Here is a 13,214-nt window from a genome sequence, read left to right on the forward strand (position 1 = left end):
AGTTCTCCTGAAAATCCCTCAAGCGAACAAGCCCGGGTGGACTTGGGAGCCCCAATCTAAGGTTTCTCCCACCGGCGTGCACACACACACCTGAGCACCATGTATAGGCCCCACAAGCCCTGGGGGGAGCGGTCAAGCCACTCGCACTCAGGGAGAAGAGGCAGTTTGATTTCCAGAGTGAAAACTGTTGACTCTTTTTTTTTTTTTTTTGCCTTTTTTTTCTCTCGCTCTCTGTCTCTCTCTCTCCTTTTCTGTCTCTCTCTCTCTCTCTCCTTTTCTGTCTCTCTCTCTCTCTCTCTCCTTTTCTGTCTCTCTCTCTCTCTCTCTCTCCTTTTCTGTCTATCTCTCTCCTTTTCTGTCTCTACCAACCATGCTACGGCACAAAGCCTTTGGCAAAGTTCCAAGAACAGAGTTTGTTAGATCGCCTCTCCGGCCCCCTCCCCCCTTTTTTATTGTCTGTGAGTGTCTGTGTGTTTGGAGAGAGGGAGAGACTACTGAGTGTGTGTTCAAGCGACACAGGAGGTGAGGCTGAATCGTCATGGTAACTTATAGGAGAAAGGTTTGCGGTAGCTAGCTGTCGACTTCGTATAGATGGCCCTGGGGCGAGAGGAGGGGTGGAAGGTAGGGGTTTGCGAAGGATTCACTTCATCCCCGCCCGGGCCCCCCTCCGCACATACACACTCACCTCTCCACCTCACCCTCCTCTCAGGTCCAAAGCATCCCTCTCTTCTCCCTTGCCTTCTCTGCTTGATTGTGTTTTCTTGCATGACGCCCTCACTGAAACACACACATTCACAAGCGCACACACACACCTTCACCCCCCCCCCCCCACACACACACACACACACACACATCAAACCCACACTCCAACCTAGCTGGATTCTTGATGTGGACATTGTTGGGTCTGCAGCTCCACCTCTCCCAGGCAACGCTTCCCCCTTCCCATCCCTCCTCACCCTCACTGTTCACCCTGGGACTCTCCCTGCCCCTCACCCCTCCTCACCCTCACTGGTCACCCTGGGACTCTCCCTGCCCCTCACCCCTCCTCACCGTCACTGGTCACCCTGGGACTCTCCCTGCCCCTCACCCCTCCTCACCCTCACCCTGGGGCTCTCCCTGCCCCTCACCCCTCCTCACCCTCACCCTGGGACTCTCCCTGCCCCTCACCCCTCCTCACCGTCACTGGTCACCCTGGGACTCTCCCTGCCCCTCACCCCTCCTCACCCTCACCCTGGGACTCTCCCTGCCCCTCACCCCTCCTCACCCTCACCCTGGGACTCTCCCTGCCCCTCACCCCTCCTCACCGTCACTGGTCACCCTGGGACTCTCCCTGCCCCTCACCCCTCCTCACCCTCACCCTGGGGCTCGATGAAGAAAGGGGAGATGCCGGATGTTTTTGTGTACGTTGCCTAGGCTAGGCTGCTGGTGCTCAACTTCCTACCGTGCGGAGAGCTCTCTCTTTTTCCGCTCTCGCTCCCTTTCTTTTTATTCCCCCCCCCCCCCTCCTTCCCTGCCGCTCTTGGGAGAATGTCCCTGTTGGATGGCAGCAGGAGGGCAGAGATCCGCGGGTCTTTTTGAAGCGGAGCTTTCGGTGGCAGTGTGTTCCTCTGCCTCCAGCCGAGCTTGTTGTTCAGACTCGGGAGAGCCCTCCGCTGCGGGAGCTCCTGTGATTAGCGCGAGAGGCTAACATCTTAGCGGCGGGCGCTGCCCGGGGTTCTTCTCATCGCACACACCCCTCTTCAGTTCTCTCCTCCTTTCTCTCCGTTCCCATGTGAGAAGAACTCGCTTCATGCAGCTTCAAAAGTCTCCCTTTTGGCGGAGATCCGCATTTCTGGGTTTCGATTCAACTCCCCGTGATGTGCAGTGGTATAATTCTTCTTATGGACTTGATGACTGTTTTGAAATTCTGGCGTGACGGGGGGCAGTGTGTGTGTGTGTGGTGGTGGTGGGGGGTGGCTGTTCAGCTGCACCTGTTGTGAAGCGGACCTGGGTTCCGATCAGATGACAAGGTCACATACTCCACTGCCACTTCAGATATCCTGGGCTTGCTCCCTGGATTACAGCAGACTTATTTATCTGCAAACCTTCTTTTGGGGATGTTGGGAGGAAAATATGTGATATTTAATCATAAAGCAGATTAGAGGGTTAAAAAAAATTATCCATGCCATGACACAGGTGGCGTTTTCAACATGTCGATGGTCTTCAGATCTTGACGGGACCAGCCGGTGTTTTTGGGGCGTCTTAAAGAATTTGCCTTTTCAACGAGCCAGAGTTTGCAGTTTGGTTTAGGAGCCCTCAGGAATCTTGCTTTTTTATTTACGTCCAAAAATGTCCCACCACAATGGACCAACCCCTCTGAATGTCAATTTAGGTCATTTTCTTCTCGCACAAAAGCCCAGGCCTCAGACTCCGTGGAGCAGAAACCCACTGATGTAAGAGGTTTAAGAAAATCTCCCTGGGGAGTCACCCCCTTCCCCTGCAACACCTCCCTCTGTCCTCCCCTCCCTCCCTCTCCCTCGAAGGTTCCTCTCCAGTGGCCCGGCCTGTCAGATCTCGAGCAGGTCACAGTCGATGCACCTGGCCTTTCAACCAGTGGTTCGACGTGGCCAGAGAAAAAGGGTTATCAGCGAACGATGGAACACGGGGGAATAAAGTAAATGTTTCTGCTGCAGTGGTTTGTGTTTTGGAAGAGCGGTGGGATGGGGGAAGAGATGAAGGCAAAGAAGAGGGGAGGGAGGGAGGAGAAAGGGGAGGAGGTGGAGGGGGGGGGTTAAAGAAAAGCAAAGAAGAAATCCCAGCCTTGGCACACACACACACGGCTTCTCTGTGCAGCGGAGAGCACAAAAGGAACCTGCAACGCCTCCTTATTCCTTCCAGACGAGCATCAAAGACACGCTCTGCTTCAGAACAAGAGGCTGGGGGGGGGGGGGGGGGATCAGTACACCAGCGCTGCAGTGGCCGGGGCTGCCAGTCTAATCTCTCAGATGCCCTCCCCACAGATGGGCCGTCCTTGCTCCTACCCCGCCCTGCCCCCCCCCCCCCCCCCCAATCTCTTTTTTTTGGTGCCTCTGCAGGATGTGGGTGATACTTAACAGCTCTCAGTTGACTGTTGTCTGTCTCACTCTGCCTCTCTCTCTCTCATTCTCTCTCTCGTTCTCCACTCTTTCTCTCTCTTTCTCTCTCTCTCTCTCTTTCTCTCTCTGTCTCTCTGTCTCTCTGTCTTTGTGTGTTCGTGTGGCGGACCTTCTTGTCCGTGTGGATCAGAGAACGTGGAGCATCGAAGACCTTTTCCGTTTGGTCATTCGGAACAGGCTGGTTGTGTCCTTGCCCGGGGCGGGGGGTGGGGTGGGGTGGGGTGGGGTGGGGTGGGTAACCTCTCATCCCCAGCCAGCCTTCCAGGCTCATCCGCCCCTCCTCCCCCTCCCCCTTCATCCATGGCTCTGAGGCAGCGACCCACGCTTTGAACTAAGTCCAAGTAGCTTCTGGTGCTTCTGTGCGTGCCCTCCATGGTCCCTTCCCTCAAGGCCTGGTGCCTGGACCCCAGCCCCACTTGAGTCCATGTGCTTCTGTCCTCTCCTCCTCCTCCTTGTTTCTGTCGCGATATTCCAGGAAATGGACTTGACTGTTTATTTACATTCTCATTTCCTTTGGGAATATCATTAGTCTTGGCCTTGGAGAAGTCCTGCAAGGTAGTAGCTTTGCCATTCCCTGAGGAGGTAGGGAATGGGAGAGAGTGCATGATGGGCTGAGAGGAAGATGAGAGTGGGGGTAAAAATTGAGCCAGGAAGGTGTCTGTGTTTCCATATCAAACTGTGTGCTGTGTGTGTGTGTGATACTTAATGGGGTGGTTTAGACAGTTTTCACAGGGAAACGTGATATTAACAATCCCTCTCGCCAATCCGCTTCCATGTTTTCAAACATGTCCCTCAAATTTGAAACTCTTGAGGTTAATTGCTGGTGAAATTAAATGAGTTCCACATGTGGACTCTGTCCTTCTCTCTACCTCTCCTTCTCCCCCTCTTTCCCCCTCTAGATCCAGGCTTTCTCTTTCCTCCCCTGAGTATGCTGTGACCTTATCCCATCCGACTGGGAAGTGATGTCGGCGAGCACTTCCTGTGGTGTAGCACGAGCACCAGTTAGTGTTTCCTAAAGAAAACAACGGGGAGGTAACCTGAGGAGAGCGTTAATGCAGGCGGCCTCACCCTCCCCTTCACCTTCCAGCCTCACCCTCCTCCTCCTCATACATCTACGCACGTAGCCTAGCCTAGCACCATCTCAGACCCATGTGTGTAGCCTAGCCTAGCACCATCTCAGACCCATGTGTGTAGCCTAGCCTAGCACCATCTCAGACCCATGTGTGTAGCCTAGCCTAGCACCATCTCAGACCCATGTGTGTAGCTTAGCCTAGCCCCATGCCATCATGTAGCCTAGCCCCATCTCAGACCCATGTGTGTAGCCTAGCCTAGCACCATCTCAAACCCATGTGTGTAGCTTAGCCTAGCCCCATGCCATCATGTAGCCTAGCCCCATCTCAAGCCCATGTATGTAGCCTCATCTAGCATGACATAGCCCCATGGGCTCAATATGTCACATAGAGGCCGGCTCCTGTGTCAGACTGGAGGAATGCATGGCTGCCATGCTTGTGTTTGTGCAGTTGTTCTGCAGAAGGTCACCCACCGGACTGTGCCTGGCTGGGGTGATGCAGAGGTGTGTGTGTGTGTGTGTGTGCGTGTGTGTGTGGACAGTATAAGATTAACCTTTAAAGAGAGCCTGTGTGCTTCTCCTTTGAGACCCACTGGATTACAACAGTCATGCCCAGCACTCTCAGACAGCTGTCTGGAACACACACACACACACACACTATGTATACTGGGCATAAATACACTCTGTTTCTCTTTTTCACACATGCGCACACACGCGCGTGCGCACGCGGGCCCTGCTCGCCAGGAATCAAAAGCGGCTTTGTGACCGACTCATTTATCGAGAGACTTTGATGTCGGAAGGATGTTTTACATGTGCAGCAGGTGGTTTTTCTTCTTCTTCTTCTTCTCCTCCTGAGGGTCTCAGCTATCTCTCAGCTCGCAGTGGACGAGGGGTGTTCGATAAAGGGCTCAGCGGCGTCCTTCCGTACCCGCCGCTCTCTCTCACGTCCTGATCCCGGTTTGGAAACGTGGACGACGGGATGGAGCGCGCGCGCGAAGCCGTTCCTCCCCCCCATGCAGGTGGCTGACAGCCCGATTAGTAATCTGACGTCGGGCTAGTAATCTAAAGGTCGCCAGTTCGATTCCCGGCCGAGCCGAATGACGTCGTGTCCTTGGGCAAGGCACTTCACCCTACTTGCCTCGGGGGGAATGTCCCTGTACTCACTGCAAGTCGCTCTGGATAAGAGCGTCTGCCAAGTGACTAAATGGAAATGGATAGCAGCGGCTGTAAATGGATAAAGCGCGACCCCCTGCAAACTCCCAGGTGTACGTCAGAACTGGGAGGGAGAAAGGAGGGATGACGGAAGGATGGACGGAAGCCGTTCCACCTGATACCTCGGACCAGCCCCCGCAAGAATGCTGGAGTCCGTCCAGCGAGACACATCCGCCCCCCCCACCATCTGCCTCCCTCCTCTCCTCCTACTCCCTCCCGCTCATGATCATGAGCCCGCACAGCCACGTTGTCCTCTTTGCAGGGCCGGAGAGAGAGAGATCAGGAAGTGGGGGGGGGGGGGGGGGGGTGGGGGGTGGGAGGGAGATGGAGGGGGGTTGGGGGTGGGGGTCTGTGCTCTAATCCCATTCCAGTGGTCCGGGGACAGCTCACACTGCATACCACAACTCTGGGGGCTTTCCAAGATTCCTGTCCCGGCGGGGTCTTCAAAGAGAGAACGCCACATCAAAGCCCGCCCGGAGACGAGGTGTTGATGACTGCGATCCTTCCCCCGCTCCCCCCTTTTTTTTGAGGCCCCGCCGTGGACGTCCAGAGAACGCTGTCCTCTCCGGGATCTGAAGGACCCATGCCGGGGCCGCGAGGACGAGAGGGTGGTGGGGGTGGGGGGGGCTCACTGGGCTCACCAGATACCCTCCTAAAGAGACTCTGTCGTTTTCACCAGGGGGGGTCGCGGGGCTTTGCGGGTCCCCGTGCTACACGGGGGGGGGGGCGGGGGGGGGGAGAGAGAGCTCACATGACCCAGCTGTTTGCCGAGTGAACTTTCCGCGTACTTCACAGCTGAATTCGTCTGCGTTGTCGTGTAGTGTTGGACCCCAGATAACGCAGTGTGCTTATTCGATACAAATGAAATATTTGCAGTGGGAGCATGCGAAAGACTTTGACTTTAACTTCCTCCACGAGGACGTTTGTGGGACATCACAGGACACGTTAAACACATTAAAAGCACATCAAACAACAGCTATACTACCGCAGCACAATTCATTGAGTTACTGCCATGGGAATGAATTTGGCTTGTAAACCTTTTTTTCTTTTTGGTTGTGATTGGGGGATATCTGTGCCTCTGACCGGAAGGGAGAGCTGGGAACTCCACTGAAAGTGGACAAGATGTCTCCATTCGGGTCTTGTCTGCCTTCTCCGGAAAACCTTGTCAGGACTAGTTTGCCCAGCCCGTTACTGGTGATAGTCAGCCTGCTTCTCCTCCAGGATTTTCCCAAGAGGAGGAAACGGTCAGATATTATGGATGTAGATACAAATACCAACCAGGTCCTTTATATGACATCAGCCTCTCGGTTTCGGCTGGAGGATATGGTGTCAGATGAGGATCTGATATTTTAAGTGGCGTGAGACCCATTTGTTGGTCTGTCTTTGCCGTGGAGGTAGAGATGATTTATAGAAGGGAGAGGGAGTATTGCTTCATGAGAGAGTATGACCTGTTAACCCGTCTCTGGATGGTGGATGTGCTCACTCGGTCCCATGATTTGGCATCGGGGCTGTGGAGACAGGGAGAAGCTTCTAGATTTAGCATGCGTTTGTGTGTGATATTGAATTAACGAGTCCTAATTTATTTTTATTTATTTTTATCTCACAGAGACGCCTTGAAGTGTGTAAATAATGAATGTGGATCTCTGTGTTCCAGCGGCTTGTAGAATCACTGATACACCCTGATCATTGTTAGAGACACCCACAAACACAGCTAACTCGTGCATGCTCAAGCTTACAGACACACTCTCACCTGCAGACATGCACTTTAGCACACACAAAAGCAGCACGCACTATACCCTCAAAACACTCCTACACTCGTGTACACACACACATACACACACACACAATTGTGCTTGTTTTACAGGAGCTAAGTCACAGAATGGGCCTCCAAAGTGGTGCTAGGGCTGTCGTCTCTGGGGCTTTGTGTTACATATCTGGGTATTTACATCATATAGAGTGTCCCTGGCTGTGCCTCTAACTCTGAAACACAACACTGCTCTTGTTTGCTTTCCGTTGCTATGAAGATAAAGCAACTAGGTGATTGTAAGGGTGGGGGGAGGGAGGTGTTCCCTCGTTCCAGCGATGATGGCAGACGTCGAGCTCCGTGTTTAGGTGGTGGCTGGGTGCGAGATGTGCTTTTGGTAGCCTTCATGGAGAATCTTGGTAGGAGTGGCTTGACTTCACCTGCTCTCTTATGGAAACCAAGTGACTTTGGTGTCGAAGTCTACCTGACATTCCCAGTATGCACCTTGAACATGGACTGATCTAAAAAATCTTGCTCTTCCTCTCAACTATCACATATTGTTACCTACCCAATTGTCCTTTTTCACACCATTTAAAAATACTTACTTGGAAAAAGTGGCAACGCTAAGCGTGCTATGCTTCAATAAAGTTGGCTAGGCTAGGCTAAAATCAGCAAAGTACGTCTAAACTAGACAAGGCTAAAATAAGCTTGGCTATGCTAAACTAAAGCCCGCTAGGCTAGGCTAAAATAAGCTAAGCGAGGCTAAGGTAGGTTGTGCTGGGTAATTCAATGCTGGCTAACTTGTTCCTTGGTCTCTGTGCTCTGTGGGGTAATAGAACAAAAGGGAGGAAGTCTGTGAAAAGAGAAGCTCTGGGATCTCTGTTTGAGATCCTGTTACCTGCTGCCCCACCTGGAGAGACCTTCCTGCTGTTCTCCTGTAACTCCATCTCTGCTCCCTCTCTTGCTCTCTCTCTCTCTCCTTACCTCTCTCTCTCCTTACCCCTCTCTCTCCTTACGTCTCTCTCTCTCATTCCCTCCTCAAGGCTACTAGTGCACTTTGAAGTTATTCCCACTGCTGAGAAAGAAGGAGAGGGCATGGGTGGAGAGAGGGAAGGAAGGGAGGGGGAGATGGGGAAGGAGCATAGAGGTAGAGAGGATGGGGGAGGAAAGGAGGAGAAGGGAGTGGCAGAGAGAAGGAAGGTGGGGTGGAGAGAGGGAAGGAGAGGAGGGGTAGAGAGAATGAACAGATAGGGAGCGATTACCTTTCCGATATTTCCCCCTCGTTTATGGATCGGCTGGCAGATTGTCTCCCATGGTTACTGTGGTCACTGCTCACTCTGTCTCTCTGTGGATCTGGGCTTCTGTTGCCTGGAGCTGAGATGGACCAGCTAGACCGGTGATGGAGAATACATGTAAAGGAGTCTGTCCACAGAGAGCAGCCCAGTGGTGTTGTTCTGTTCCACAGGGTAGCATGTGGGTGGAAGGTGTGTGTGTGCTATGCAGGGGGATCTCTCTCTCGCTCACCCCCGCGCTTGGACGTTATCAGCGTTTCTCATGTCAAACATTGACTGTTAATTTATGGAAAATTAGTAATGGAGTTAAATGGATTAACCGTCAGCCCGCATCTCCAACCTGTTGATGAGGACGGAAGATTGATCACCCTCTTTGTGAGCCCCTTTAGTTCTACACTTGCTCTGCCTCATTAAATAGTTTAAATATTAGTTGCCTTGCTATTTGTAAGTGGTGAACCTATTCTCTGAAAGCTTTTGGAAGGAAGGGGGGGGGGGTGGGGGGTTCTGAAGATCATCAAAGCTCCCAGTGCAGCTGGTCTGTGTGGGGGTGTGTGTGTGTGTGTGGGGGTTGTGTGTGTGTGTGTGTGTGTGTGTGTTAGTGCCTTGCGTGCCATACATACTGCCACATAGCTCTGAGCAGGGCTTGTTTGAAAAGGCTCAGGGCTGCCTGTCTGAAAAGCTGCTCAGAGAAGAGCTGCTGCTGTTGGGGCTCAAGACCTCAGAGGGGCCCCTGGATGTGGGGGCCCCTCTTCCAGGGGCCCCATCTGGAGCCTGGCTCAAATACTGACCCCCCCTCCCCTCTTCCGGACCTCCGCCCCCCTCCCCCCCCACACACACAAACACACACACACCTTCCTGGCAGGACAGTTTGTTGTTCCAGGAAATCAGGATTGCTCCCTCCATAGGACGGGGGTGGGATTGCAGCTCAGTGTTTAAGTGTGGCGGTTGGAGTGGAGGGGCAATGAGTCTAGTTGGCTATTTACTCCCCTTTAATTCTGTGAAACGATACATTTTAATTTACATTTATCCCAACCTAAAAAGTGAGGCTTATAAAAAGTTTTGTTTATAAGTATACCTGGGGGACATTGGCGCCAAAAACGGCTGCCTAGTAAGGCTCTCCTGCCAAAGTAAATTCCTTGTCTGTGCAAACTTTCATGGCGAATAACAATTCTGGTTCTGATTATTGGGTTCTCTATAAAATTATGATACTAAGACTTTTTGTTGATATCCCTGAAATCTTTTGATCTATTGGAATCACTTTCTATTTCTCATATTTGAGCATAATCTCTTGATGATGAATTTGAGATCCTGGAGTTTATGGCTCTTGTGAAATAACCCGCAGCACAGATCGGAGGATCAGAGATGTGAGGAAGAAGGCTGGTGTCTTCTCCATGTACAGGGTGGTGGGAGTTGCAGGAGAGTGGGGGAGGAAGACGGGGAAGGGGGGAGAGGGAGGCTTGGAGGGTGGGGAAGAATAGTTTGGATGGTGTGACTAGCATTTAGATTTCCTCTGAGAGAGAGGTTGAGAGGGAGGAAGGAAGGAAGGAAGGAAGAGAGAGAGAGGAGTTACAGGGATAAAGTGTGTGAGTGGGGTGACTAGAAAGCTTCCAGAAGCTTGTTTTGAGTTTTTGCTGTTGGAGGTGCTAGGCTGATGGAGTCTTTTCCACCTCATGGTACCGGATCACTTCGACTAGCTTTTACCAGAAGGCCCAGGCCCTTTTCTGGTCGTCATAGCGCATGAAACTGCTGTGTGGTCGTCTTCAACGCAACACACACCACTCTCTCTGGATCCTTCCGTCAGCAACACATCCTCGTTATTTGACCACGCCATGGTTTTTCGTGTCGCCACTCAATCGAGTTGTTCGGTGAATGACCAAAATTGCGTCCACTATTCTAGGCTGCTATAGTAGCTCGGCTATTTAAAAACGGTGCGTTTTGTGGAGCATGTCCCATGCCACGCCCTTCTCAGGCCCATCGGTAGTATGGCCTCCGCTTGCTTGGAACCTGGACTGAGAGGTTCCAAGGAAAAGTACCCAGGTCTGCCCTGGTAGTCGAGCCGCTACCAGGCAGTGGAAAGGCGCCACCCGAGAGACGAGAGGAGTCGAGATCCCCCTCCATGATCGCATTGAGAACCTGGTCTGTGTAAGGAGATACCCCTGTGAAACACAGAAATGTGTGCGTGTGTGGGGGGGGGAGTCAGATGGCTGAGCGGTGAGGGAGTCGGGCTGGTAATCAGACGGTTGCCGGATCAATTCCCCACCGTGCCAAATGACGTTGTGTCCTTGGGCAAGGCACTTCACCCTACTTGCCTCGGGGGGGAATGTCCCTGTACTTACTGTAAGTCGCTCTGGATAAGAGCGTCTGCTAAATGACTAAATGTAAATGTAAATGTGTGTGTGTGTGTGTGTGAGAGAGAGAGCGGGGTGGGTTGGGGTAGGGTTTGGTGGGAGGGGCGTCGAGTCACGGGGGCAGGGCTGGCCCAAACCTTTCCCTCCATGTCTATCCATCCCATTGACCTCTCCCAGGCCATAAAACGAGCAACCTCTGGAGCCTGGCAGTGGAGGCCCAGAGGGTCTGAGTCTGCAGCCTCGTCTGGAGGAAGGAGCCCTGCAGTGGAGGCCCAGAGGGTCTGAGTCTGCAGCCTCGTCTGGAGGAAGGAGCCCTGCGGTGGAATGGACCAGTGTTCTCATCGTGACAGGAACCTTCCAGCGCTGGCCTGGGGGCGGGGGTTTACCAGGGTCAGACCGCTGGAACACACTGCTTGCACTTCCTGGTCTTCCCCCGATTGGTCAAGAAGGTCTCTCAGTGGGAGGCCGTCTCCCACTCCAACCTCAGTGGTTGTCTGGTGGTAGAATCCAAAATGGCCGCCACGAGAGAGAAGAATAGGAGGGCAAGAGAGGAGAGAGAATTGCGCGAATATTTTGTGTGATCAATTTCACAGTGCGACTTGCAAGGAGATGCAAGGAGATGGAGAGGAATAGGTGGGGTAAAGGCCGTCTTTTGTCTCTCTCTTTCCATCCCTTTATCTTGCGCTCTCTCTGTCTTTCTCTCCGTCTCTCTTGCTCTGCCATTTTTGCATGCACTGAAGGAGAGAGCTCTCCAAAGAATATCAGGCCAAACGTGCGTGGGTGTAATACACTCCTCTCCTCCCTCCCTTTTGCCCGAAGGCTCGTAGGAAACCTACCTGTGATGCATTCTGATCCCGTTCTCCATCCCTCCACCTCTCCCTCCACCCTCCGGAGAGAGGTTGAGCAGCATGGCCGTATGAATGTTAAAGACGAGGCGACGCACCCCGCGGTTTGTAATGAAGAGCATTCTTTCTGACCGTGGCAGCTCCCTGGGCGCTGCGTTGGAGCGGCGCGTCTCCTGGAATGTTTTGATGTGTGCGCGTTGACTGAGGGGCGGCTATGTTGTGAAAGACTTGGGACATGTGCCGATGAGAGACGCGCGCTCGCTCTTTCATCCGGAGTTTTTACCCCCGTGTCTTTTTTTGAATGTCTCTCTCGATGCCGCATGCAGAGAACAGAGCGGCGTGTTCAAGGGCAAACCTTTTGGAAATTCTATCGACAGGCAACACCTGAGGTGTGTGTGTGTGTTTCTCACAGTGGGCGTGTGTGGTTACAGCCGGGCCCTATGTGGTTATTGTGTTAGCGGGGGTTGGGTTAGGATGCGGGTGGGGGTGATGGGGGGGGCTGGTCTTTATCCTCACCTTACAGTACACGCTGCAGGCACAGGGAGACAGGGCTGATCATACTCACACACACGCACACACACACACACACAACAGCAGAACACTAACATTCCTCTGCTTTGACTACAAACCAGCGCCCCTCCCCAAAACCCCTTCTCCCAGAAGTCCCCCCCCCATCCTTCTGGCTCCCCCCTGGTGTAGCGGTGGTTGTCCTACATTGTGCTGCGGATCATGTGGACCTGCACTTTGCTTGCTGGGGTGCTGGAATCTGGGGGTTAGAGGTCATTGGAGGGAGAAGTCTATCAGGGGACAATTGTCATAGCCCGGAGCTGGACACCCAGTGATGCAGAGCTGAGAGATTGGAGGCCAGAGGGCCGAGGAGCACAGGTCGTCTTATGCTCTCTCTGTCTATCTCCCTCTGTCTGTCTATCTCTCTCTCTCTCTCTCTCTCTGTCTCTGTCTCTGTCTCTCTCTCTCTCTCTCTCTCTCTCTCTCTCTCTCTCTCTCTCTCTCTCTCTCTCTCTCTCTCTCTCTCTCTGTCTCTCTCTGTCTCTCTCTGTCTCTCTCTCTCTGTCTCTCTCTCTCTGTCTCTGTCTCTCTGTCTCTCTGTCTGGCTCTCTCTCTGTGGCTCTCTCTCTGTGTCTGTCTCTCTGTGGCTCTCTCTCTGTGGCTCTCTCCGTCTCTCTGTGTCTGTCTCTCTCTGGCTGTCTCTCTTTTTACTTCCTTTAGTGTCCTTAGAAGAGGACACCACCTCAGCAACACAAATCAACACACTTAGAACGTGCAATGATGCTCCAACCTTGTGTGGCTCAATGGAAATCCCTTTAAGGACTGGAGACTTGCAACGGGCTGATCTCACAATCCCTTTAAGGCGTAGAGACAGCCGGCATACAGGACAGGCGGAACTAACAATCTATTTAACAGACTGTGAAGTGAAAGTCTAGTCGTTTAGAAGAAGGCTCACCTGAATGACCACCCGTTGAATGGTCCACATGGTCGTTCCACCTGAAGCCTATCAGATATTTTCATTCCGCACATCCCGCCCCAGTTATGAAAAGATGTCAGACTTTTA

General features: G+C 52.8%; 1 protein-coding gene across 1 annotated transcript in view; it reads left to right on the forward strand.

The window, feature by feature from the left end:
- The window catches only part of znrf3 (zinc and ring finger 3), a 54,166-nt gene that overhangs the window by 15,056 nt on the left and 25,896 nt on the right, over nt 1–13,214 (forward strand). The window lies entirely within an intron of this gene.

This window comes from Hypomesus nipponensis, chromosome 28 (assembly GCF_054491055.1).
Source record: "Hypomesus nipponensis isolate SF chromosome 28, ASM5449105v1, whole genome shotgun sequence".
In the NCBI taxonomy this organism is placed as follows: domain Eukaryota; kingdom Metazoa; phylum Chordata; class Actinopteri; order Osmeriformes; family Osmeridae; genus Hypomesus; species Hypomesus nipponensis.